This window comes from Ambystoma mexicanum, chromosome 3p, assembly GCF_040938575.1.
Source record: "Ambystoma mexicanum isolate Mex_15411 chromosome 3p, UKY_AmexF1_1, whole genome shotgun sequence".
NCBI lineage: Eukaryota > Metazoa > Chordata > Amphibia > Caudata > Ambystomatidae > Ambystoma > Ambystoma mexicanum.
In genome coordinates, this window is record NC_090925.1 from 401,488,466 (window position 1) to 401,514,975 (window position 26,510).

At 45.5% G+C, this 26,510-nt stretch overlaps 1 long non-coding RNA gene across 1 annotated transcript in view; it reads right to left on the bottom strand.

Moving 5' to 3' along the window:
- Window positions 1-26,510, bottom strand: part of LOC138579544 (uncharacterized) — a 174,503-nt gene that overhangs the window by 85,722 nt on the left and 62,271 nt on the right. The window lies entirely within an intron of this gene.

Genomic DNA, 26,510 nt, shown 5'->3' on the forward strand with positions numbered 1-26,510 from the left:
AAGGTGTAATAAGTTAGGGGAAGGGAGCCCCTAAAGGAGGTGAATTAAGCTTGGGGAAAGGAACCCCTCCAAGTGTTTTGTTTTGCTTTAAATTGTCCGAGCATGACTGAGGGAGACCGATGTGAATTTTTGCTGTGGAAGGTCTAAGCCTGACTGAGGGGGACCGATGTGAGCTTTTGTGTTAAGAGGTCTGAGCCTGACAGAGGGGAACCAACGTAAACGTTTTGATGAACTGTGTTTTGGAAAATTGGAAAGTAAGACTTTTACGTGGAAGGCCAGGTGGGACTCGATCTACGTCTTGAGCTGCCTTTGTGTGTTAAGAGCCTGAGCCGGTTTGCCATCTTGCCTACAGGGACTGCCTTACTCTGTGCTGCCCAACGTGGGGAGCAGAGCTGCCTCAGCCACATTTATTCTTTATATTTGAACACTGATTTTCCTTTGTATACATATTCTAATGTTCACACTTTTTGTACAAGATATAGGACATGCATTAGGTTTTGTCAATATAGGCCATTTTGATTTGGCGGACTCAACTACGACAGTTTTATTTATTATTTAATGGCCGAGACTACTCCCATTTTAGCTAAGTAGGAGTTTCTCCAACCCCATTGAAACTTCAATAAAGGTTTTACAAATTGTATCTTTTGTGTCAGTGTCATACTTGTGATACCATGCCTCCCTCACAACCCTCTCTGCAAATACAACACATAGGGCCTCATTACGACCCTGGCGGAGTGGGTTTACGCCAGCGGTATTCGCGGCGGACCCTTCCGCCCTACTACGAGTTCCCGTAGCGCCATGGAGCCGTTTTCCGCCTGGTTTTTCCGGGCGGAGAAATCCATGGCGCTACGGGACCTTGTTGTTAATTACGCCACCGTATTTTACGGTGGCGTAATTAACGCCTTCCCCACTCCCATTATACCCTATGGGGCAAAAATGGGAATGGGGAAGGGTAAAATGGGGAATGGGGATTTACCGCCCCGCCAAGGTCGGAATGGGGCGGTAAATCCGCCAACCCCCATGGCGGTATTGGCAGCTTTCCGCCGTGCTCCATGGTGCATATTGCACCACGATCTCCGCCAGGGTCGTAATGAGGGCCATAGTCTTGCTTAATAAATAACTCTTAGAATTAAATGGCACTAATATTACAATTTATTCTCATAGAAAAATGTTTCATAAATAAAAACATTACAGCAAAAATGCAATATCTAAATATTCACTACATTACATAAAGGACAACATATTATACACCACACAAATCACACAGTACAACACTCCATACATAGATCCCACTGAACAACATACATAGCAACTTTTTCAAATAGATCTACATTGCAAATAGTGAATTCAATCTTATTTGTGAATTACCCCCATATGAAAAATACACTGTCCAGCAATGTGTGAACAACTTCCTATAGCCCTTATCAAATGCTACAACACCAAGCACAACATGTTTCTTTCCCAATAAAATTTGAATAAGAGGGGATCATAACACTCATTTTATGTTCTAATATTTCAAAATGTTTACACAGAATTGACTACACCTATATTAATCACTGCTGTTCCACAATAATATATTCTCATGCATTGATCCAATATCATTCCACTCTAATACTACACATTGTATTTATATTGCACTTAGTAGCCCCAGCCACACTGCATGTTGCTATCAATCTATAACATCAGGTATTTTTTTCAGAATGATTACACTTTGCCTGTACTGTTCAATCACCATTGTCACAGATGGCATCAAGAACACACCAAATTGCAGAGAAGGTTCAAGGATGTTTATTAAAATTTGTGAAAAGGGTTCACTAAGGGCCATCCTTCTCTCTCTTTATTCCATGGGATTTCCTTCCCTAGCCTAGGCATCCATAAACCAACCCAAGATTGTCACTGTAGATTTGTAATCCCTACTATCTAAGATTCTGTCTGGCTGTTTGTGATGGCCTAAAAGCAAAAATGTTCTCTATCTCCCTCTGGAATTTCTAAGTGGCTCCTAACCAGGATTGCCAAAAGAATAGCAATGGGAGTTATGTGCCTTGCAAATACCCAGGCTCCATTTGCCCTTTCCTCTCACACGCTTGTATTCTACCCCCTAAGCGTCTCTGTCTCCTTTCCCTTCTTCCTACACTCTGGTGTTCCTCTCTCTCACTGCTGCCTACCTCCACCCTCTAATTGTACTCCCTACTGCTCTCTCACTCCACTACTGTACTACTATCCCCTCTCCAATATCTACTACTCTCCCCTCTACACCGTCTACCACCCTCCCCTCTCCACTTCTACTAAACTCCCCTCTTCACCACTACAACACTGCCCCACACCTTCTCCACAGTCACCCGTCTTTCACTCTCCCAGTCACCCTTCTCAATCATCCCCAGTGACCCTCCCCCTTAATCACACTCACTGCCTTTGCACACACTATAGCACCCAAGTACCCAACAAATTCATTTACTTCAACCAAACCACTTAGAACTGTTTATCCATGATCAAAAGAGACTGGCTATTGTTGTCCATGATGACTGCAATGGTCATCCTTAGGGCAGCTTTGACATTTCCCACTATTGGGTACCGTATATAGTGTTCCAGGTCCTCTAGAGCAGAGGTAACGAAAAAACATCACCTCGGCCAGAACATCGGGACCAGCATTTGCCTCCTTGTAATTTAATTTGACAAATTTACTTTGATCTTTTTTTCTCCAATTTTAATTTTTTAAATGGCGGTTCCCCATAACACTCTTCACTGCCACTACCACCCCCACCCTTCAACTCCCCAGGATACCCATGAAGTCATGTTGTTAAACTAAATTACAACTAAATAACTCACTTTGACAAAACAACGGCATGTGCCCAACCTATAGGCTTTGGATTAGGCTGTGCTCGAGATCTCTGTGTACCTAGCCCCTTGATTTGCATTACATGCCTATAAAAACGCCTTTAATTGTCTCTTGAACAGAATGTCACACCAACCTCAGTAGTGTTAGCAGGATGAGGCCACTGCAGCAAAGTACATTCTCTCTAAGAGCTTTCTAAATGAGGATGCTATTTAGTAATAAGAACAGCTTTTTGCATAATGAATCAAACGTGCTTTATATTTTTAAAGCAAACACTGAGCTTTGCAGTTTGGGTTACTTGTGGAATGTAGCCATAGCGGTTCTATGTGATGCGCATTTTGAAGACCGAAGACAAAATAGACAGATTTATTTCGGCCGATTCTGTGTGGTCTTCAAAATGCCAAACTATCACATTCTGCTCCCCCCACCTCCCAAGCTCAAAACCACACCAAGCCCACCGAAAGTCTTCCTCCCCTCCCACAGTCACACTAACAGTCAGTCAAACATGCACACACTTCCAATGTACCCACTCCCCGCACATCTCCCCAAGCACCCCACATACACACACACCACACACACACACACACACGCACTCTATCTCTCTCTCTCTCTCTCCCTCTCTCTCTTTCTCACAGTCTTCTAAATAGGTCTTTTTATCAAACGATTTTTAGCTTCCTTTAGAAAGTCTGCACATGGAAATAAGTGACGTCTGGCAGACATCTTGCCTGAAGCTAGGGAGGAATTGCCTATTGTAATGGTGTCTCACATAGCACTCCTCTACTATTTCTGTTGGCCTCGCTTCTTATAGCTCCTTAAGAAAAGAGGGTGGGGTTGTTTGTGGGATAGCGTGAGAGGCAGGTGAGAAATGTGACGCTGATGGGTGCTGGCCCAAAGTTCCCAGGTTCCTGAGTGCCTGTCTGCTTTCCATGGGTTTTCTGAAATCACTTGTGAGTAGGTTACCTCTTCTCTATTAAACTGTTTCTGTTTATATTTCCATTTTAGTGAAAAGGGCTAAGTTTGACAATTATGCAGTATAGAGCATTTGTTATATATTCTTTATACAAAGTGGTTCGCTTTGGAACATTTTGGATGGCACAAGAAGGAATGGGAAGAGACAGGTACAGGAGGAGCGCTCCTTATTGATTGTGATTGAGAACAAAATATGCTTAACGTTGTTTTCTGCATATTTCCTTTGTATTCTTTTGTGTTTCTTTAGATCATGTCCCTGAAGAAGGACTGTGTATAGTCCGAAACGCAAATAATAGACATTTTAACACAAGTACTGTTCTGTTGGATTGTACAGCATGTCATATCCATGTAGTGAATCTTAGTGGCATAATACTAATGTAACTAAGCAGAGGGGATGCACAGCACTGAGGAAGGTTTACTTGGTCTCAGTTTTCACAGTCACTAAATATGCAGTACAATTGCGAGTACGGACAAGCTCTTACGGACCATATACTTTCCCTTGAATTACCTTTATAGTACATATGAACTACATATAAATAAAGCTGGTGCCTGTGTCCCCATATTCTAAGTAAGTTATCCAAAGAGGAAAGCCCAAGATGTGACAGGCCACAGTGCTTTGGGTCTGGTTAGCTGCTAATGTGGGGGAATATGGTGTGGCTAAATAGGTGAATTTATACACACCTTGATTCATTTTGATGTGTCATCAGCTAGACCAGGGGTGGCCACCTGTGAGAGATTTGGGTGTGGAATGTAAGGTGATAGCAGACCTTGGAGGGGAGTCAGCTAGTTAAAGGGGTGAAGCAGGTGAACTGGAAGACCCCAGCCCTTTATGATGAGGTATCAATACCCTTGAGATGAATGGGGATGCAGAAGCTACTCAAACATCATCAATCAAAACAACTCAGGTAGTTGGAAATAAGATAACTGTTTTAATTTCAATTATCTAAAACAGGGAGCACAACGGACATCAACGGACGTCTCAGTGTCAGGTCTCTCAATGCATCTTAAAAAAAAAATTCTTTTATAGCAAGAAATCATCATTGATAACATCAACCTACGTATTTACTATCGTCATCCTACGTGGCAAACTACAAAAATCTAGTGACAATTGTGATAGGTTCTTAAGGAACCTCTAAGTATATGATCCATACTAGTCTAAAAGAGTGAGTGATAGGTTTCTTAACATCAGGTGGGGCAATTAAGCCCTCCCCTTAAACAGGTCACTATTAACGTTACTATATACACAATGTCCTATTGGTTACACAGACTATAGGACCCTTAATCAGGTGGCCCCCTACAATTGGTTGGCACTCTAACCTCCGTCAGTACTTTTCCACCTATGTTAGCAACACGCAGGCTGGTGTCATGTTCTGTACGGCAGATCCTTATCCTGGGAGGTACTTCAACATGGCCGCCGTATCTGGCGATTATAGCACACACAACAGTCTAGATGTTGTTTCCCATAACACATTGCAGCTCACTGACGTCACATCCTCCCAAGCAGCTTATCAACAGGATCCTCCAAGAGTCCAGTGCGTTGCTACTCTCATAGGAGTATACAAGCGCTACGTGAGTTAGTTTGTTACAGTTTACCTCTCCTTGCTTCCTTATTCCTGACTCCATCTGACACTCTCTCACCTCACTATTTTGCCTCCTATTCTTGATCTGCAGACCGCGACAGCAGTATGGGAAAAGACATTACCAGACACTCCCGACGAGTTAAACCACACCCCTTTGGAGCGCGGTCCCAGCCCAGTCTCTCTTTAGTTCGGAATACAGATCCTCGCCCTCCACGAGGTATTCCTTACGCTTTATATTAATCCTTCTTCCATCGGCAGTCTAGGGAGTTCCGTAATCGGTTGTTCCCTTTTCATGTTTTCATTCTAGCGCGGTTACCTACCTCAACATCCCAGACCTACTGCCAATCCCCCGTGAGCAGTCTCCGGGAGGCATCCTTTGTTTACAAACTGGTAGGCTTTATATTTTGTGGTTTTGCTACTGTTGTTTAGTGATCATTAGCTATTTCTCCCTCTACCCTTTCTTTTCTATTCTACTGTTTTCCTTAGCCCATCGATTCAGTACTTCTGGGAACTCCAGGTTACCTCTCCCTTCCTTCACATCGATTTCTCAGGACACCTCTCTTCCTACTAACTGGGGGTAAGATATAGAACAGAAGATACAAAGGGGGTCTGGCAAACTGATAGACAAGGAAATTATATTCTAATCTAACCTTATCTTCTTCACCAGAACTTAGTCTCAATTGCTAAGAAGCTCCCAAACTCAGAAGGCGGAATTGCATCCCATGCTGGAACATCTCGGGGAGACAACGCTCTCTAACAGCTCTCCGCAGGGTTTTTTCCCCTGTGAGGGTTTCTCTGGGAACCTCCCAGGGATCTATCCTTTGAGCAGGACTCCGGAGGGGTTTTCAGGGGAATTCCTAATTTCTACAGGGAGAGTCAGAGAGATCCATTTCAGGCACTCACCGGGCCACAGGACATTTCTCTTCGTTCATCCAGCCCAGGTAGGTGATTTTCTGTTTTCCTTCTCTATTCACCTGGAGCAATTGATATTTATATCTAACATTGTATATTCGCTGACAGCTGGTCTTCCAGTTGCTGGTGAGCTAGTCTTAACCATAGCTTCCCACTAATTAGCATATTCATCTATCATCACCTCAGTGGTCTGCTGTCAATTAAGACTTTGAACCTGTCTGTGGAGTGTTCTTTTACTCTGGAGAATTCAGGGGAGTGAAGGCAGGCTCTGCCCTCATGCGTAGGTATGGTGGTCATGTTTGTCCAACTTCATCCTTGCAAGTGACTGAAGACCACGAAATCAATCTCTAGTGTATTTAAAATACTATTTTCTAACAGACCTCTGACGTCTTCCTTTTTTTTGTCCATGTCTTCTAAACAGGAGTTTCGTCCTTTCACATGATTTGTATCCAATGCCTGCTCACCCCAGCCTGATAAAACCTTGGCTTCTTGGAGCTTGTCCAGCCTTGCCTTTTTGAGTTTTGCTCCTGTTAATTTGTTTAATTGTTTTTAACTTCGACACACTGGAAAATAAGCCTTCCTTCTCTGGTCCAGCTCTGCTATAATACGTAGTGGAAACATCCATTCTTTACTCACTTCAATATGTATATAAATGTTGGCGCATGCCGCAATCTATTCACTATAAAGCTAGCTTCAAGAATACTTTGTCTGCTTGCATTTATTTGCATCTGTACACGTATAAAATAACTTGATTTCTTCATCATTTCTGTAAATTAAGTTTCTTCATCTTGATCCCAAGATGTCACTTATCTTTGATACTTTCTTGATGCCTTATAGAGTATCTTCACTTCTCTTGTCTCTGCATCTCTTCCATGTATGTCAGCTTGCTTCATGTGTGACGTCACCAGTCTTCACTTCCATTCATTGATCCTGCTTCTTCTGGGATTTCATTGAAATGGCCATCATACTGTCTCTTTTGCGGGTATGTCTTTCTCAATGGGAACGTTGCTTCCAGGATTCTCTTCGGTATCAGTATATTCACTGGTACCACACATGTCTCACACTTTGGTTCCCAACATATAGGCAATATGGGTGGAGTGGTTGGATTAGGGGTACTTAGCTCCTTCTCTACACAGGAAATAGGATTTAAAAGGAAAAGCAACCTTGTTTCCTCCATGCATTCCTACCACTGACCCCCTTGAAGACAGATCCCGGGCATGGACGATTTAGGGGGATAGTTGTGCAATCTAAGGCCTGGCCATGTACACTACAGTATGAGCAAGCTAGGGGAATAGCTCTACTGTCTAAGTCTTCACCCTGTACAGTTCATTATGTGTGATTTAGGGGATAGCTCTATCGTCAACACCCGGCTATATAATTAAAATTCTATGCAATTTGGAGGATAGCCCTTCTGTCTCAAACCTGACCCTGTAGGTTTAAGACAGAAGGGCACCATTCTGCTTTTTGTAAAGATACTTTGGCGCCTGCTTTCTGCAATTGGCCAAGAACATGTCTTATTTCATCAAAACAGTTTTTCAAGCTTTCATTTTTTATCAATACATCATCCACATAAACTATGTTACCTCTTTCCGCTGCATCAGGCATGGCCTTTCTCAAAAATATTCCAAATTCACTCCCACTATTGACATACCCGAATGGAACTCTAACCGATGCATATTGGGTCTTATCAAATGAAAATTAAAATAAATTCTGAATCTCCTCTGCCAATGGCACGCACCAATATCCAGAAGTGAGATCTAATGTGGTAAACACTTTTGAGCCATGTACCTGAGACAGGCCTTGATCAATGAATGGCAGTGGCCATCTGGATACTGGTACTCTTTTATTTAATTCCCTCAAATCTGCCCATAGCCGCCATTGACCATTTGGCTTTAACACACCTAAAATAGGTGTGTTGGATGTGCTATGAATAGGCCTGATAATTCCCAGAGACGCCACATTTTTAATTATCTCTGCCAATGACTCTAAACATGCCAGTGGTAATCTATACTGGCGCACAAATACTGGGCTTCTACTACACCCTTCCGGTAGCGTGACCACATGTAAATTAGTCAGACCGCAATCATAAGCATCTTTAGCAAAGACACCTTTAAACTCCATAAATATTTTCCTCAATTCATTTCTATCCTCATCGCTGTCGCATGCATCCGCTGATAAAATCTGCTCCTCTACCATTTTTGAAAATTCTGGAAATCTTCCAGTGGAGGAATCTCTGTGCTTTCTTCTAACTGTGTGGCTGTGTCTCTCTATAATGCTGCCACTTTTAAATATTTTGGTATATCAGCTTCCATTTCAATGGCTGATTTTCTGTTTCATTTTCATTTAAGTTAAACGTTATACATCCTCTTGATGACAGCACACTGTCTCATTTGAATCATAAGAGTACACAGAATGAATTTTAAATATTCCTTTGGGCTGAGAATCCAGGTATTCTGGCAACGGCAACTCACCCCTGGCATCCACATACTTTTTAGGGATATTTTCAATCATCATGTTTTTTAGATCTGCAGTATAGTGTGATTTTTGTATGGCCATTCCTAATGAGGAATTTACCTCTCAATGAATATCTTGACACCCTTTATTATTCACCATAATTTTTACAGACCCTTCACCAACATCTATCAATGGAATGTATTCATAATCCAGGCTTTGCTGTTTTATGGATTCATTCAAACACACAAATGCATCAGGATCCTTCATCTGTTGTCAATTGTTGCACTTTAGCGTTATTGCAAACTGCTTGGTGAATGCAGGGATAATAGTATCCTTCCTCAGCTGTAATTCAATTGCATATGGGACCAGCTGTGCGCAATGATAAGCCCTTCTTTTATCTTTAAATTCAGGTGCCGGCCCACCTAGGCAGTGACCATATTTTTTGATTAAGGAGATCTATCACCATACACATTCTGTGCATGATATCATTGCCCATGTAAAAGTCATTTTGTGTTCCACTCACTATCCAAACATTATGGTGAATTGTTTTTTGTCCAATACTCATCTTCAGCATGCATCTGCCTGCAATTTGGTTTTCAAAATCTGGACTGTCCAAACCAGAGACATATTGGTTTTTAATTCTAAATTTCCGGATCTCCTCCCTCTCCATTATTTTTTGCAGCAATTTCTCATTAATGAAGCCCCTTTCCTGTTCAAGCGCTAAAGTGGCTTTTATTGTTTTAGAATAGCCATTCATACCGATGTGAACCCATGGTTGCTCATCTTCCATGTGTATTTCAGCCAGAGTAGTGATGTGTTTTTCTGTATCTGTTTTAGGAGCAGTATTCTGTTTGCATGTCTTTTCTTTTAAATAAAAACGTAATGTGTGCTCATCTATGGCAGTTTGCCATTGTTTCCTTGGGTCTAAATATATTTGTACAGATTGTTTCTCATCTTCACTCTGCATTTCATTCTGACATATCAAGATAACAGTGACGCTAGGTATACAGCTGTTCTGGAGATATACCTCCACTGCATCATTTGTTTTGGCAACGGTGTGAGATTCATTTATATTGCTGTTTTGTTTTTTTAGTTTCTTAGGTATGAATGGTTTTTTGGTTAAGGACCACAGTACTCCATTCACCCACTCTATGAGAGGAGACAATCTTTTCAGGCAATTTGTTCCCATCAGAAATGGAATTTCACAAATAGATGTGCTCAATACCTCTTGTTTCATTCAGTGTTTTCCTATCTTAATGTCAACCTCAGCGACACCTATATTGGGCACCTCCTCCCCGTTAAAATGATATACTGGACATTCATTTTACTTCACTGTGATCTGATTGTGTGGGGATCTCCCTTCATTGATACTCTTTACCAATTCTTTAGACATAATTATGGCCTTTGCGCCAGTGTCAATCATTGCAAATGTATTGCATTTTTCTTATACAGTGATGGGAGCATAATACCTGTCTTCAACTTCCTCTAACACACATAAGAAGTGCGAATTCTTACTGATTTCAGGGCTCACCTTTCTCAGGCCTTTTTCACTTTTAGCTAAGCACATTGGTAAATGGAAAGACATTTTTCCCTCCTTTTTGCCCATTTCTGTGTGAGAGACTTTATTCATTTCTCCATGTTCAGAGGTTTTTTAGAGTGTGGCCACAGTTCGCCCATCCATCCAGGTATCATCAGAGGTCACATTACAATCCTCCAACTGAACATGTGTAACAACATCACTAGGCAATTTGTCATTGTCTAATTCTGTGCATTTGTGATTATTTAGTATGGTACCAGTCCTTTTAACTTCTTCAAAAATATGTGGCTCAAAGAATTCTTCAGGTGATTGACCTATACCCTCCTTTTGAGAATTTCTTTTTTCTGCCTGTGTTTGGTTATTGTTCTGATTGCCCAGGGAAGGAGTTATAGCATCCCCACTTACTCCCTGTTTACTGGTATTCCCCATGCATGAGTCATTTTTCTTAAATCTGTCTCTTTGTTCCTTTGAAATTTCAAGTTTTCCTTTTTTATTTGTACAAATCTCCAATGTTTGATTTAGCTCTACGTTAAACCGAAATTCTTTCGTAAGGGTATGGAAAATCACATCAGAACAATCTGTTTTCTTGGCGCTGCAGGTATTATAAGTACTTAGTCACTTTTCAGAAGCCACCCGGTTATTGCTATGGCCTTCTGCCTCCTCATTTGATGACTGTTTTTGTGCTGTACAGAGCTTTCCTATTTGCTCAGCTAACATTTTCACTTAGGCCTCGAGACACTGGAATCTTCCATCTCTCTAGAATCCTCTCTCTGTGGCCTAGATCAATATTGGTCGTTTTCCCCCTGATTGGATCTATTCTGATACCTCTCAGGGGAATGATTTCTATTGAGATTGTTCCTGAACTCTTGATTCAAATGTGGAGGGGAGCGGGGTGCACCCATCCTTTGGTTGTAGTCCCCTGGTGGGGAATCATTGTACTGACGTGGAACGTAATTCATATTCTGCCTCATGTCCTGTCACTCATGTTGTGGGTACTGACCCCTATGTTGAGTCCCATTATCAGTAAATCGATCCACATATCGGGGTCTATCCTGATTACCATATATCATGGTGTTGGGATCAAATCTGCTTTGTGTCCCCAATGTCTGGTAGGGACCATTATTTCTTTGATCCTGATTTTGTCTCTGGTTATTGTTCATACCTGACATATCAGGCCGATAGCCTGCTCGGGGCCTATCTCCTAAGTATCTAGGGCTGATGTAGCTCTCCCTATTACTAGGATCATGTGATTGTCATGATGCCTACCTCCGGAGCACCAGGCCAGGCCCAGCACCCCGGGGAGCAGGCATCATGCCCCCGGGTAAAAGCCCAGCGGCCCCTTATAGGGGCTCGTTGGACTCTGTCCTGGCGCCTTTGGCGCCAGGCTCATGTTGGACATCAGTCCTGGCGCCATAGGCGCCAGGCTCATAAAGGAAAGTTTTGGTGCACTTACCTGATGCAGACCATGCTGCATACTCACCTGATGCAGACCATGCTGCATGAAGACCCAAGCCAAATGAGGCTTAGGAGGGACTATTTTACTGAAGGGACTATTTTGTTACTTGGGTGGGGCTGTGGAAGAATGCTTACCTAGGACTTCTTCCAAGGCTATTTAAGCCACGCCCGGACAGCCACACGTGCTTTGCGTTGTTCTGCATCCCAGCAGCGGAACGCTCACCGTGTCTGCTCCTGCACCTGGACTCCAGCCACGCCCGCCTCGAACCTGGAACACCTGAAGGAAAGAAGAGAAGAGAAAGGCGAAAACCAAGAACTTATTCAAACTTCTTACCTGCATCCAGAATCTTCACGCCAGCATTCTTGAAGAAAGACTTCCATTTAAAAGCATTGTGTTGCTCGCTGCAGCGCCGCGCTTCACTCACCTGTCCTCGAGACATCTCCCGGCTCCAGAGCGGCTGTCAGCACCGGTCACCACATCTCTGCACCTAGGGGAGAGAAGAAGAGACAAAAGGTGAGCAGAGGGAACACAGGAGGAAACCCGAATTTTCAGCCATAATACTTACCGGCTTTTCTTGGTGAACCATTCCACATTTCGGGTCGGCGCCACTTCGTTGGCAGGTACCGCACCCCGGCCCCTATGGGAAAAGGGCAAAAGACATTACTGGGGAATTATAAAGACATTTAGAGGGGTCGCCCTCATTACTAACTCACCTGATTTTACCATTGGCAATTTAACCCCTCAACGCATCGCCTTCGTTCTGCACCTGAAATAAAGGACAGATCACAGGTTAGGAAGACAACATAAAAGAGGCTCACACATGAACTTTTGAATCTTCATACTTACGGCGTATCGCTCAGAAAAGTCAAGTGGATTTTGCCAGTGCCATTCTGAAAACCAGTGAAGTAACTGGACGAACGCGCGCCCCTGCACCAGAAGCAGGATGGAGAGTTCATACTTCCAAACCATAAGGTGAGCTTAAACCGGGGGTTTTGGAGGAAGTCAGAGAAGAACGAAGGGGGAAAGGGGGGAGCAAGCACACTATTCTGCAGACAGTTAATCCCTTTTCTCATCTGCAGAAGGAATTTCCTACGGGCCAGACAAGCAAGATTTGGGGGTCCTGTTCAATCGGTGGTCCGAGTTCTGCGCATCACGCTTGAAGAGGCCACAGCAACCCAGACTAGACCAGCGCCTCCGTGGGAGCCAGGTGAGCGTTACAGAACGCGAAGCCTTCCTACAAATTCCCACCCAGGCGCTATGGAAACTTCTGAGACTGACCAGTTGGCCCAACTACTGGGGTTAATTACGGGCCGAAGTACACGCCGCTCGTCAAGAGACTAATGCTCTCAGGAGGGAAGTGATTGTAACAAAGGAAAGAGCTGATGACCTGGCTAGACAGCTTTTGCAAGGTCAAGCTGGACAAACTCCTTTACCCGGTTCCGGGGGGAACCCCGCTCCTGTGCTTTCCAGTAACCCGGTGCAGATTAATCTACCTGGAAACATGCCGCTGGCACCACCCGAACGCTTTGCTGGGGACCCCCAAACGATTCGCCATATTCATGAATCAGTGTTGTTTGCATTTCCTATGCAGACCTGGGGCCTTCCCTAATGACCAGACCAAGGTAGCCTTTGTATTGTCATATCTCAGCGGCAGTGCTGCCGATTGGTCAGTTCCACTGGTAACTCAAGATGACCCGATTCTTCGTGATTTTCAAGGATTTCAAGCAAGCATGGAAAGGTTATTTGCTCGTCACTCCCAGGGGCAGGCTCTGGATGACGAACTTCTATCTCTGCGACAGGGCAATCAAGACCTCCTATCCTACATTGCAACCTTTAATAGACTAATTGTGGAAACTGGGTGGCCAGAGGATAAAAGAATCACGTTATTTTATCGAGGTCTACGTGGAGAACTTAAAGATGTCCTGGCCCAAGTTGTAAATCCGCCCCAAGAATGCTCAGAATATATAGACTTAGTGGTCCAATTGGATCACAGACTGCAAAACAGAAAAGCAGATCGGTCCAAGTTTGAGACCCGGGTGTTGGTCAAGACCCACGCTAACCTCAAGGGGGCTGAAGCCTCTGAGCCAATGCAAATCGGAGGGGTTAAAGGACCTCTAACTCAAAAGGAACGTGAAAGAAGACAGCAGATGCAATTATGTCTTTATTGTGGGTCCTCTGGACACTTTCTACGAGATTGCCCGGCAAAGCCGCCCAAGAAGGTGGTAGGAGCCGCTGATAAAATCCATGAAAACTCTGTATCGGGAAACGACCACGCCCGACAAGCATAGGGGTCCGCTTGCCGAGCTTGAAAACTAACTCTCAGACCTCGCATTTCATTGTGCCAATGGTCCTTGTAGATCCGGAACAGCCTAAGCGGTTGCATGCAATAAAGGCATACATCGATAGTTGGGCTATAGGAAACTATGTGGATCGAGAATTGGTCTCCAGGTTTAACCTCCCTCTGCGTCCTAAAACCAGCAAAGATGTTATCACCACAGTTGATGGAACCGAAATTGCCTCTGGACCGGTAACACATTCCACAGCTGAGGTGACACTTGTAGGTCCGGACGGCCATCGGGATGCAGTTGTGTTTGATGTAATCAAGGCTCCACAGTTTCAGGTTATTCTGGGAATCCCTTGGTTAGAGACACATAATCCTCGAATTGATTGGCGAGCGAAGAGAATAACCTTCCCGGATTGTGCACAAACCTGCTACCCAGAAAATCTGAAGATCAGTCTAGCATCAGTAACCTCTGTCTCCATGCAACTACCTCCGGAATACCAAGACTTTCAGGACGTCTTCCAAAAGGAACAGGCCAACACGTTACCTCCTCACAGATCATACGATTGCCAAATCGATCTGGTGCCCGGTGCACAACCCCCTTGTAGCAGGATTTATGCCCTTACTGAACCGGAGAATCTGCATTTGAGACAATATTTAGATCAATACCTAGCCAATGGTCTCATTCGCCCGTCAAAGTCTCCGGCATCCTCGGCTTTGTTCTTCGTGCCAAAAAAAGAAGGCGACCTTAGAACTTGTATCGATTACCGCGCATTGAACCAGATAACTGTTAAAAATTGTTACCCTCTGCCTTTGATCCCTGAACTCCTTGACCAGGTGAAGGACGCTTGCGTATACACCAAGTTAGATCTCCGGGGGGCTTATCATCTGGTATGAGTAAAAGAAGGCGACGAATGGAAAACAGCCTTCCGTACAAAATATGGACTATTCGAATACCAGGTGATGCCTTTCGGGTTGTGCAACACGCCTGCTGCCTTCCAATTCTTCATGAACGATGTCCTTCGGGAACTCATCGATGTCTGTGTTGTCGTGTATATCGATGATATTCTGGTGTACTCCACTTCGGAATCAGATCACAGAAAACATGTCAGGGCCGTCCTAGAGAAATTGCGCCAGCACAAACTGTTTGCAAAGCTGGAAAAATGCGTTTTCCAGACCACCGAGGTTGAGTTTCTTGGATTCATCCTGACACCTAAAGGGGTCCGAATGGACTCACGGAAAGTGGATGCCATCCTGAAATGGCCATCACCTAGTTCGGTGAAAGGTGTCCAAAGCATGCTTGGTTTTGCCAATTTTTATCGCAGGTTTATCCCGGAATTTTCACGTGTGGTGCAACCCATCACTGCACTCTTGTGGAAAAATAAACGTTTTGAATGGACCGAGGAAGCTGAACAGGCCTTTCAGGAATTGAAAGCTAAATTTACGTCCGCACCTATTTTGAAACACCCGCGTCCCGATCTCCCATATATAGTCGAAACCGACGCGTCCAGCTTAGCCATGGGAGCTGTCCTGCCTCAGAGAGACCCCGAAACCAACCAACTGCACCCCGTAGCATTTTGGTCCAGAAAGTTCTCGCCGCCGGAGATAAATTATGCAATCACCGATAAGGAATTATTAGCCATTAAGTCCGCCTTTAAGGCTTGGCGGCATTATCTTCTTGGCCCCAGGCATACCATCACCGTGATCACTGATCACCGAAATTTACAATATTTAAAAACTGCCAAGGCTCATTCTTCACGACAGCTCCGATGGGCTTTGTTCTTTGCTGAGTTCGATTTTGTAATCACTTACCGTCCCGCTGTAAGAATGGCAAAGCGGACGCGCTATCTCGAATTGGAATGGAAGAAATGGACACAAACTCAGAACCTGTGCCGATAATTCCCGAACAAAGAATTTTGGGGATAACCACTTTACAAACCCTTGAAGACATTCAAGCACGGGTAAAACAATTCCTGGACTCTTCAGCCTTGCAGGATTGGATCAAAAGGGGGTCTTACTTTTCAGTCAACGATGGCTTACCTTACTTCCAGGGACGCTTATTTTTGCCAGAAAAGGAATTGCAAGAACTGGTTATTTCCCGTCATCATGATACTCTGATGGAAGGACATCCTGGCATTGTGTAACGCTCACCTGATTCCCGTAGAGGCGCCGGTCTTGACTGGGCGTATACCGTATCTTCAAAGGTGATGTGTAACACACGGCTGGCTCTTTGGGCTGGACCTCTGTGCACTGTATGTCTGACTCGAAGGGTAAGATGTCTGCAGATAGAAAATATGGGATTAAGGAACTGGGCTATTGAATGTCTCTCTCTTCTTCCCTTTCTCTTCTCCTGTAGAACCCCAAAGGATAGCGCTCTCACCTTAGGTAAGTGAACGCCGTGCTCTCCATCTGCCTCGGGGCAGGGTGCTGTAACCAGTTTCTTCACTGGATAAGGGGAGCAGGCCTCTTGACTTCAGAGGACTGCTGTCCGTCGTTTACTGCACGAACGGTAAGTTTCGAGTAATTCTAATGTCTTTAAAGTCTTTAGTAATGATGTCTCTTGTTTTGCAGGGTTCCGGCGATGGCGGATGACGGGCTGAAGTGAGTTGAAGATGGAGCCCGTGTGATGAATAGAAGCGCCTGGAAGCACGTAAGTAAGCGCTTGTTGCCTGCTTCGCTCTAACTGTCTTTTTATTTTGCAGGTACAAGTTCGGAGCGGCTGCAGGGTGCCGGAATACCCACTGGGTTAGATGTGGAAAGGAGTAATGGCACGTGAGTATTAAAGTTCCCCAATGTCTTTAAACGCACCTTGTTTTGTCTTTAAGATGCGGGATGCAGCGCCGAAGGCCTCCGGAGCGTGCGAAGAGTTGGTAAGCTTTTGTCTTTCAGATGCAGGAATGCAGTGTGAAGACCTCCGGAGCGCACGAAGAGTAGGTAAGCCTTTGTCTTTCAGATGCCGGAATGCAGCGCGAGGCGTTGGTGACAGAGGTTGGACCAGGTAAGTGAAGAGCTGTCACTGAAGATCGTAATGCTAACCTGTTCTTTCTTGTCTTTATAGGTGTTGCTGAAGACTGGATTCAGGATGGTAAGCCTTTTTCCTTAGGCCCAGGATCAGATGCAGAAGACACGATGAGCGTTCTGCTGCAGAGGATGCAGAATAACGCAAAGCAAGATTCATCCATCGGGTGTGGTTTAAATAGCCTCCTGTAGTGCTTAGGTGTCTCCTTCCACAGCCACGCCTAGGTAAGAAAAGAGTTCCTGCTTTCCAGAAGAGTTCCAGTGTTCTGAATCTAGGGAGTGGCTCCTGCCCCACCCAACAGGAAAAGTAGTTCCAAACAGAAGAGGATCAGAGGCTCAACTGGCAGGCAAGTAAGCAGCATGGTCTGCTGCAGGTAAGTCCACCCAAGCATTATGAGCCCGGCGCTTCCAGCGCTGGGACTGGGCATATTTATGAGCCTGGTGCCCCTGGCGCCAGGACTGGGTCCAAAAGGTCCCAATTGGGACTGGTTGGCACTCGGAACCTGGGTTATGGATCTGCTTCCAAGGGAGTTGGGAAAACCCTGACCTTTTGGAAGCAGAGATCATGACAGTACCCCCCCTCAAGGCCCCTCCCAAACCGAGCTTCTCCGGGGGTTTTGGCTTGTCAGGAAATGTTCAGTGAAATCTTTTGATTAGGCGAGGAGCGTGGACATATTCAGCAGGTTTCCAGGATCTCTCTTGGGGACCGTAGCCTTTCCAGTCAATTAGGTAAAATAGTTTAGATTTGGAGATCTTGGAGTCCAGAATGCTTTTGACTTCAAACTCGAGTTCTCCATCAACTAGGATAGGTTTTGGAGATTTAGTTAGTCGGGTTTGAGGTTGCACGGGTTTTAATAGAGAGACGTGGAAGACCGGATGTATCTTCATGTGCGGGGGCAAGTCCAACTTGACCGCTACTGGGTTTACTATGGTAGTGATGGAATAGGGACCAAGGTATCTTGGGTTGAATGTGCGTGGCCCTTTTAGAGGTAGATATTTGGTGGATAACCAGACTTGATCCCCTACTTGATATTGAGGGGCTTCCTTCCGATGTTGATCTGCTCCTTTCTTGTATTGTTCTTTAGCCCTTTGAAGGTGAGAAACAGCTTCCTTAAAGGCTTGGGTGATTGTAGAATGCAGGTAGTCTACTGCTGGTGTTTCAAGATCTTGGAGGGGATCCAACTCCGAGGTTCGAGGGTGACTGCCGTACAAAAGAAAAAACTGGGTTTTCCCAGTTCCCGAATGGACAGAGTTATTGTAGGCATATTCGGCTATCCAAAGGATGTCTTTCCAAGTTTTTTCAGTTTGTTGCAGCATGCAGCGTAAATACTGTTCCAGAGTTTGATTGGTCCTCTCGGTTTGTCCGTCGGTCTGAGGGTGGTGACTGGTCGATAGTCTCACATCAATTTGAGCCGACCGACAGCAACTTCGCCAAAAATGAGAAATAAATTGACTACCTCGATCCGAAATTAGAACCGAAGGAAAACCGTGCAGTCGGACGATGTTTTCGAGAAATTCTCGGGCCAGAGTTGCTGCTGTTGGCAAGCCTTTGAGCGGAATGAAATGCGCCATCTTGGAGAATAAGTCCACAATTACTAGAATCGTATTGTATCCGGAGCATGGAGGTAGATCGGTGATGAAGTCCATAGAAAGCGTATGCCAAGGGCGAGGTGGGATGTCAATAGGGCGTAAGAGGCCTGCTGGTCTTTCCTTTTGACTCTTGTTTTGGGCGCATACTCCACAGGACATTATAAAGTCTCTGATATCTTTTTTCCAAGACGGCCACCAGAAGTAGCGCTTGATCTTTTCTGAGGTCTTGGCCATACCGGGATGTCCTTCCATTAAAGAATCGTGATAACAAGAGATTACTTTTTTCTGTAAATCTGTGCTGGGTAGGTATAATCGTTCTTGGAAATACAATAAGTTGTCCTTTACTGCAAAGTCCTTTCCCTGCAGATGCCAATTCTGTATGTCTGCTGGAGTTACAAGTTGCCTGGCTTTATCCTTAACTTCCTCTATGGATTCTGTGGCGATTACACCCAGAATTCTTTGTTCGGGAATGATTGGTACAGGTTTAGGGTTGATCAAGTGTTCTTCCACTCCCATCCGAGAAAGGGCATCAGCTTTACCGTTCTTTGTACCAGGTCGATAGGTAATTATGAAGTCAAACTCGGCAAAGAATAATGCCCAACGGAGTTGTCTAGAGGATTGGGCTTTTGCGGTTTTCAAATATTGCAGGTTTCGGTGATCCGTAATCACAGTAACGGTGTGTCGGGCCCCCAGCAGATAATGCCGCCAAGCCTTAAAGGCAGACTTGATAGCCAGAAGTTCCTTGTCAGTAATCGTGTAATTGATTTCAGGAGGCGAGAATTTGCGGGACCAAAATGCCACGGGATGCAACTGATTGGTTACCGGGTCCTTTTGTGATAGAACTGCCCCCATGGCAAGGCTTGAAGCATCAGTTTCCACGATGTAGGGGAGTTCGGGGCGAGGGTGTTTTAAGATTGGTGCAGAGATAAATTTAGTCTTCAAATCCTGGAAAGCTTGTTCCGCCTCGGTAGACCATTCAAAACGTTTGCTTTTCTTTAACAAGGCAGTGATGGGCTGGACTATTCGAGAGAATTCGGGGATAAACCTGCGGTAAAAGTTAGCAAAGCCTAACATGCTTTGCACACCTTTTACGGAGGATGGTGATGGCCATTTGAGAACTGCATCGACCTTCTTTGAATCCATACGCACTCCGCCAGGTGATAATATGAATCCCAAGAATTCAACTTCAGTCACGTTGAAAACACATTTTTCCAACTTAGCGAAAAGTTTGTGTTGACGCAATCTTTCGAGGACCATTTTCACGTGTTTCCGATGTTCAGATTCCGATGAAGAATAAACGAGGATGTCGTCAATGTAAACAACAACACACACATCTATGAGCTCTCTGAGGACATCGTTCATAAAATATTGAAAGGCGGCCGGGGCATTGCAAAGTCCGAAGGGCATGACCTGATATTCAAATAGCCCATACTTGGTGCGGAAGGCCGTCTTCCATTCATCGCCCTCTTTTACTCGTACCAAGTGGTAAGCTCCTCTAAGATCCAGCTTTGTATATATGCATGCTTTTCTGACTTGGTCCAGGAGTTCAGGGATCAAAGGTAATGGATATCTATTCTTAACGGTGATATGGTTCAGGGAGCGATAATCTATACAAGTTCTAAGGTCTCCTTCCTTTTTTGGAACGAAGAACAAAGCTGAAGAAGCAGGGGACTTGGAAGGACGAATAAACCCATTTGCCAGGTATTGATCCAGGTATTGTCGAAGGTGAAGGTTCTCAGGCTCGGTGAGGGCATAAATTCTACTACAAGGAGGAGTATATCCAGGTATCAGGTCTATCTGGCAGTCATAAGACCTATGAGGAGGTAGAGAGTTAGCCTGATCCTTCCGGAAAACATCTTGGTATTCTAGGTATTCAGGAGGTAACTGGGGAGTCTCTGAAGAAATTGCTGCCAGTGCAACACCAGGTGGAAAGTGACAAGTAGAGACACATTCTGGAAACTGGACCGTTCTTGCTCGCCAATCGATCAGAGGATTGTGTTTCTCTAACCAAGGTATTCCTATAATAATCTGAAACTGAGGGGCCTTGATCACATCGAACACGATCTTCTCATGGTGTCCATCTTGACTTACTAGCGTCACCTCTTGAGTGGTATGCGTTACTGGCCCGGAGGCTATCTCCGTACCATCCACCGTAGTAATGACGTCCTTTACAGCCTTGGGACAAAGAGTTAGATTCATCCTCAAAACCATTTCATGATCCACATAATTGCCGATGGCACCGCTGTCGACGTAAGCCTCAATTGCATGTAATCGATCCGGATTATCAGGGCTAATGAGGACCATAGGTATCACGAAATGCGAGGTCACGGAACTGTCTTTCACGCTCGGCAAGAGGACCTCTATTCTTGTCGGGCGAGGTCGTTTCCCTGCTCAGAGTTTGTAACTTTGGTAACTGCAGCTCCTACTGCCTTCTTGGCAGGTTTCACCGGACAGTCTCGAAGAAAGTGCCCTGAGTTTCCGCAATAGAGGCATAATTGCAACTGTTTTCTCCTTTCCCGCTCCTTTTGTGTTAGAGGACCTTTCAGACCCCCTATTTGCATGGGTTCCCCGGAGTCTACTCCTTTGGAAGGAGTTGGCGGTTTGGAAAATACTCGAGCATCAAACTTGGAACGATCGGCCTTCCTGTTCTGCAGTCTGTGATCTATTTGAACGACTAAGTCTATATAGTCCGAACAATCTTGTGGGGGATTCACTACTTGGGCTAACACATCTTTGAGCTCTCCACATAGACCTCTATAAAACAGCGTAATCCTTTTGTCCTCAGGCCATTGAGTTTCCACTATCAGTCTGTTGAAAGACGCAATATAAGGTAAAAGGTCTTGATTACCTTGTTGCAACGAAAGAAGCTCATTGTCCAAGGCCTGCCCCTGTGAATGTCTTGCGAACAGTTTTTCCATACTGAGCTGAAAAGTTTGAAAATCATGGAGGACCGGATCATCTTGATTTACTAGAGGGATCGACCAGTCTGCCGCATTGCCACTAAGGTACGAAAGCACAAAAGCTACTTTAGCTTGATCAGTTGGAAAGGCTGCTGGCCGGCATAAGAAATGCAACCGGCACTGATTGATAAATACTGCAAACCTCTTTGGGTCACCAGAAAATCGTTCGGGCGGAGCCAGAGGTACATTCCCAGGTAGGTTGATCTGCACTGGATTCATAGAGGATGTAGAAGGAAGATTTCCCCCAGATGCGGGTAACGGGGTCTGTCCGGCTTGTGACTGTAGCAATTGTCTAGCGAGATCATCTGTTCGCTCCTTGGAAATAATCAGTTCCCTTCTTAGAGCGTTTGTTTCCTGACGGGCTTCATGCACTTCTGCCCTTAGTTCCCCAAGTAACTGGGCTAGCTGGTCGGTATCCGAGGTTTCCATAGTGCCTGGACGGGAGTTTTGTGGTAGGCTTTGCGTTCTGTAACGCTCACCTGATTCCCGTAGAGGCGCCGGTCTTGACTGGGTGTATACCGTATCTTCAAAGGTGATGTGTAACACACGGCTGGCTCTTTGGGCTGGACCTCTGTGCACTGTATGTCTGACTCGAAGGGTAAGATGTCTGCAGATAGAAAATATGGGATTAAGGAACTGGGTTATTGAATGTCTCTCTCTTCTTCCCTTTCTCTTCTCCTGTAGAACCCCAAAGGTTAACGCTCTCACCTTAGGTAAGTGAACGCCGTGCTCTCCATCTGCCTCGGGGCAGGGTGCTGTAACCAGTTTCTTCACTGGATAAGGGGAGCAGGCCTCTTGACTTCAGAGGACTGCTGTCCGTCGTTTACTGCACGAACGGTAAGTTTCGAGTAATTCTAATGTCTTTAAAGTCTTTAGTAATGATGTCTCTTGTTTTGCAGGGTTCCGGCGATGGCGGATGACGGGCTGAAGTGAGTTGAAGATGGAGCCCGTGTGATGAATAGAAGCGCCTGGAAGCACGTAAGTAAGCGCTTGTTGCCTGCTTCACGATGCGCTCTAACTGTCTTTTTATTTTGCAGGTACAAGTTCGGAGCGGCTGCAGGGTGCCGGAATACCCACTGGGTTAGATGTGGAAAGGAGTAATGGCACGTGAGTATTAAAGTTCCCCAATGTCTTTAAACGCACCTTGTTTTGTCTTTAAGATGCGGGATGCAGCGCCGAAGGCCTCCGGAGCGTGCGAAGAGTTGGTAAGCTTTTGTCTTTCAGATGCAGGAATGCAGTGTGAAGACCTCCGGAGCGCACGAAGAGTAGGTAAGCCTTTGTCTTTCAGATGCCGGAATGCAGCGCGAGGCGTTGGTGACAGCCGATGGACCAGGTAAGTGAAGAGCTGTCACTGAAGACCGTAATGCTAACCTGTTCTTTCTTGTCTTTATAGGTGTTGCTGAAGACTGGATTCAGGATGGTAAGCCTTTTTCCTTAGGCCCAGGATCAGATGCAGAAGACGCGATGAGCGTTCTGCTGAAGAGGATGCAGAATAACGCAAAGCAAGATTCATCCATCGGGTGTGGTTTAAATAGCCTCCTGTAGTGCTTAGGTGTCTCCTTCCACAGCCACGCCTAGGTAAGAAAAGAGTTCCTGCTTTCCAGAAGAGTTCCAGTGTTCTGAATCTAAGGAGTGGCTCCTGCCCCACCCAACAGGAAAAGTAGTTCCAAACAGAAGAGGATCAGAGGCTCAACTGGCAGGCAAGTAAGCAGCATGGTCTGCTGCAGGTAAGTCCACCCAAGCATTATGAGCCCGGCGCTTCCAGCGCTGGGACTGGGCATATTTATGAGCCTGGTGCCCCTGGCGCCAGGACTGGGTCCAAAAGGTCCCAATTGGGACTGGTTGGCACTCGGAACCTGGGTTATGGATCTGCTTCCAAGGGAGTTGGGAAAACCCTGACCTTTTGGAAGCAGAGATCATGACACATTGCCAAAACAGAGGAAAAAATTAAACGACAATTCTGGTGGCCTTCCTGGCGAAAGGATATTAAATCTTTCGTGATGTCCTGTGGAGTTTGCGCCCAAAACAAAGGTCAAAAAACAAAACCCGCCGGTCTTCTTCAACCCTTAGACATTCCACCAGCACCTTGGCACACCTTGTCACTAGATTTTATCACGTACCTGCCCTCTTGTAATGGATACAATACTATTCTGGTTGTGGTGGATTTATTTTCCAAGATGGCCCATTTTATTCCGTTGAAAGGATTACCTTCAGCTTTTGTTCTTGCCAAGGAATTCCTCGAAAATATCATCCATTTGCATGGATTCCCATCCCTACTAGTCTCCGATCGGGGAAGCCAGTTTATTTCTCATTTTTGGAAAAAGTGTTGTCAACTGGCACAAATAGACGTAAGACTCTCAACCAGCCACCACCCACAGACCGATGGTCAGACGGAGAGAACAAACCAGAACCTTGAACAATATCTACGATGTATGTTGCACCAATCGGAGGGTAATTGGAAGGATATTTTATGGGTGGCTGAATATGCATACAATAACTCGATACACTCTGGAACTGGTCAGAGCCCCTTTTATACCCTATATGGACATCACCCTCGTACTTCAGACTTGGACTCACCTTTGAGCCTTGAAATGCCCGCAGTGGACCATTTGCATTCTACGATTACTCAAGCCTTCAAGGATGCAACTGCACACTTACAACATGCGAAAAGGAAATACAAAAAGAATGCGGATCTGCATCGAAGAGAGGCGCCTCCATACCAAATAGGGGATCAAGTATGGTTGGCTACCAAACACTTATCGCTCAAGGGACCTCAGACTTTTAATCCAAGGTATTTAGGCCCTTACTCGATCAAAGCTTTAATTAACCCAGTTGCAGTCAAGCTAGATCTACCAGCTAACCTGCAGATTCACCCCGTTTTTCATGTGTCACTTTTGAAACCAGTGCAACCAGGAACCAGATTAATAAAGCCACCAGAACCAATCCAGATAGATGGGGAGCCTGAATTCGAGGTGAAGAACATTTTGGATTCTAAGATCTCAAAATCAAAACTTTTCTATCTAATTGATTGGAAGGGGTACGGGCCTCAGGAAAGGTCTTGGGAACCCAGCGACCACGTACATGCACCTCGGCTAGTAAAAAGGTTCCATCGGAATTTCCCAAACAAACTGAAACCTCCAGAGGGAACGACCTTGGGAGGGGCCTTGAGGGGGAATGCTGTCATGATGCCTACCCCCGGAGCACCAGGCCAGGCCCAGCACCCCCGGGAGCAGGCATCATGCCCCCAGGTAAATGCCAAGCGGCCCCTTATAGGGGCTCGTTGGACTCTGTCCTGGCGCCTTTGGCGCCAGGCTCATGTTGGACATCAGTCCTGGCGCCATAGGCACCAGGCTCATAAAGGGAAATGTTTGGTGCACTTACCTGATACAGACCATGCTGCATACTCACCTGATGCAGACCATGCTGCATGAAGACCCAAGCCAAATGAGGCTTAGGAAGGACTATTTTACTGAAGGGACTATTTTGTTACTTGGGTGGGGCTGTGGAAGAATACTTACCTAGGACTTCTTCCAAGGCTATTTAAGCCACGCCCGGACAGCCACACGTGCTTCGCGTTGTTCTGCATCCCAGCAGCTGAACGCTCACCGTGTCTGCTCCTGCACCTGGACTCCAGCCACGCCCGCCTCGAACCTGGAACACCTGAAGGAAAGAAGAGAAGAGAAAGGTGAAAACCAAGAACTTATTCAAACTTCTTACCTGCATCCAGAATCTTCACGCCAGCATTCTTGAAGAAAGACTTCCCTTTAAAAACATTGCGTTGCTCGCTGCAGCGCTGCGCTTCACTCACCTGTCCTCGAGACATCTCCCGGCTCCATCGCAGCTGTCAGCACCGGTCGCCACATCTCTGCACCTAGGGGAGAGAAGAAGAGACAAAAGGTGAGCAGAGGGAACACATGAGGAAAGCCGAATTTTCAGCCATAATACTTACCGGCTTTTCTTGGTGAACCATTCCACATTTCGGGTCGGTGCCGCTTCGTTGGCAGGTACCGCACCCCGGCCCCTATGGGAAAAGGACAAAAGACATTACTGGGGAATTATAAAGACATTTAGAGGGGTCGCCCTCATCACTAACTCACCTGATTTTACCATCGGCAATTTAACCCCTCAACGCATCGCCTTCGTTCTGCACCTGAAATAAAGGACAGATCACAGGTTAGGAAGACAACATAAAAGAGGCTCACACTTGAACTTTTGAATCTTCATACTTACGGCGTATCGCTCAGAAAAGTCAAGTGGATTTTGCCAGTGCCATTCTGAAAACCAGTGAAGTAACTGGACGAACGCGCGCCCCTGCACCAGAAGCAGGATGGAGAGTTCATCCTTCCAAACCATAAGGTGAGCTTAAACCGGGGGTTTTGGAGGAAGTCAGAGAAGAACGAAGGGGGAAAGCGGGGAGCAAGCACACTATTCTGCAGACAGTTAATCCCCTTTCTCATCTGCAGAAGGATATTCCTACGGGCCAGACAAGCAAGATTTGGGGGTCCTGTTCAATCGGTGGTCCGAGTTCTGCGCATCATGCTTGAAGAGGCCACAGCAACCCAGACTAGACCAGCGCCTCCGTGGGAGCCAGGTGAGAGTTACAGTGATTGAAATATTGGCACAGGAAGTGACGACCTTTGTTGTTTACCACTTTGTTCAGGTGTCAAATTATTTTTACCTGGACTTTGAGCAGACTCAAGGGACATTTTGGCTGACCGGATTTCCATCACTGTTGCTGAGGGTTCTTTAACTTTTGGTCTAGTGTCTTTCATTTTATCATTTTCTCTACCCTGACAATAGAGTACTTCACATAGTTTTGGGCTTTGGTGTACAATCCACTCAAGGGACTTGTCACGATCAAATTCACGGACCAACTGTGATATGATGTCTTTCTGTAGCCCACAGAAGTAGGCAGTTTTA